Source organism: Elephantulus edwardii, unplaced genomic scaffold (genome assembly GCF_000299155.1).
Source record: "Elephantulus edwardii isolate Elephantulus edwardi_28Jun2011 unplaced genomic scaffold, EleEdw1.0 scaffold00305, whole genome shotgun sequence".
Taxonomy (NCBI): domain Eukaryota; kingdom Metazoa; phylum Chordata; class Mammalia; order Macroscelidea; family Macroscelididae; genus Elephantulus; species Elephantulus edwardii.
The window spans coordinates 341,173-342,880 of record NW_006400055.1 but is presented as its reverse complement, the minus strand read 5'-3'; the positions used below and the strand labels follow the sequence as shown (position 1 = coordinate 342,880).

General features: G+C 43.6%; 1 pseudogene; it reads right to left on the bottom strand.

Moving 5' to 3' along the window:
* LOC102867539 overlaps positions 1-1,708 on the bottom strand; it is an 83,584-nt pseudogene that overhangs the window by 20,291 nt on the left and 61,585 nt on the right.

Here is a 1,708-nt window from a genome sequence, read left to right as displayed (position 1 = left end):
CAGTCTTCAATATGGATTGAAGCTCAACATCAAGAAAACAAACATTCTCACGACTGGGCCAATTGGCAGCATCAGTATGGATGGTGAAGAGATTGAGATATTTAACAGTTTTAGTTTGCTTGGCTCCACAGTCAACACTCTTGGTAACAGCAGCCAGGAAATCAGGAGACGAATTGCATTGGGAAAATCAGCTATGAGGGACCTACCTCTCAAGAGTACTGAAGAGCAATGATGTCAGGCTGGAGACTAAGGTGCACCTGATCCAGGCTATAGTCTTTGCAATTATGTGTTATGCATCGGAGAGTTGGACAGTGACTAGGGATAATAGAAAGAGAACTGATGCCTTTGAGCTGTGGTCAGGTTGGTCTTGGAGCGGGTGAAGCCAGAATGCTCCCTGGAGTCAAGGATTCTGAAGCTTCGTCTGACATACTTTGGGCATGTTGCAAGGAGGTACTGATCCTTGGAGAGGGACATCATGTTTGAGTGGAGGGACGGCACAGGAGAGGAAGACCCTCAATGAGGTGGACTGATTCTGTGAGGGAAGTGGTGGGAATGAGTACGTTTGAGATGGCGAGGTTGGCACAGAATAGAACGTCGTTTTGGGCTCTTGAACATAGGGTTGCTATGAGTCGCAAAAGACTTGATGGCACATAACAATAACAACAATAACTTTTACCATCTCATCATAAAAACTACTTACAAAAAAGGAACATCATGTTTATGAACCAGAGGGCCACAGTAAAAATGAGAGGAAACCTGCCATGAAGTGTAGTGACTTATCAGCTGCAACATGGACTCAAGCTTACCAACAATAATCAAGATGGTATAGAGTTAGTGAATCTCACAGAGAAGGAAAGGTTGATCGAATTCTCTTAGAGGGAATTTAGAGGAACAACTATCAAGGGTTTTCTCAGGATGGAAGAAAAAAATATGAAGAATTGAAGGATCCACAAGCAAAACTCTCTCTATATAAAAAACCAATACATGATTAAATGAAAAGAATATTAGGAAACAGAAAAATAAGAAACTGCAATCCAGAATAATAAGACAAATATTTAAGAAACTGTCAATGTCTTAGATGGACAAAAAAAAAGTATAGCTGAAGAAATGGAACACAGAATCATCAAAAGAGAAGATGAAGCCCTCCACACTGATGATAAAGCAGAAATGAGAAGAAATTAAAATTAGTAAATCATAATAATTATGTCCTATATCATCAAGAGTAATAACATGTGCAATTGGAATTCCAGAACAGGAAGTGGGGGGAAAAGGCATTGGGGGGGAATAAAATAGTTACTAAGAGGTCGCTTTCCAGGTGTCATGTAAAATGAGAAAATATACATCCAAGAAGCTGAACAAACTCCACACATGATAGATCACAAGAGAAAAATACTAAGGCATATCATATTAAAATTCTCCAAAATTAAAAACAAGGCAAGAATTATGAAAGCAGTTCAATACAAATAAAGTTACCTCTCAAAGGAGAACAGAGCGCGAGGGCGACGCAGCGCGAGGGCGATGCAGCGCGAGGGCAGGCCGCCAGCCGGGGGAACGCCGCCGCTGCCCGCCAGACCGGGAATGCCGCCGCCAGACTGGGGAACGCTGCGAGAGGGACCCGGAAGAGACCCGGGAAGAGCAACAGCCAGCCACCTGCCGCGGAACTCCAGAGGAGCGAAGACTGCCGGACACTGTGGGACCCCCCTGCAGC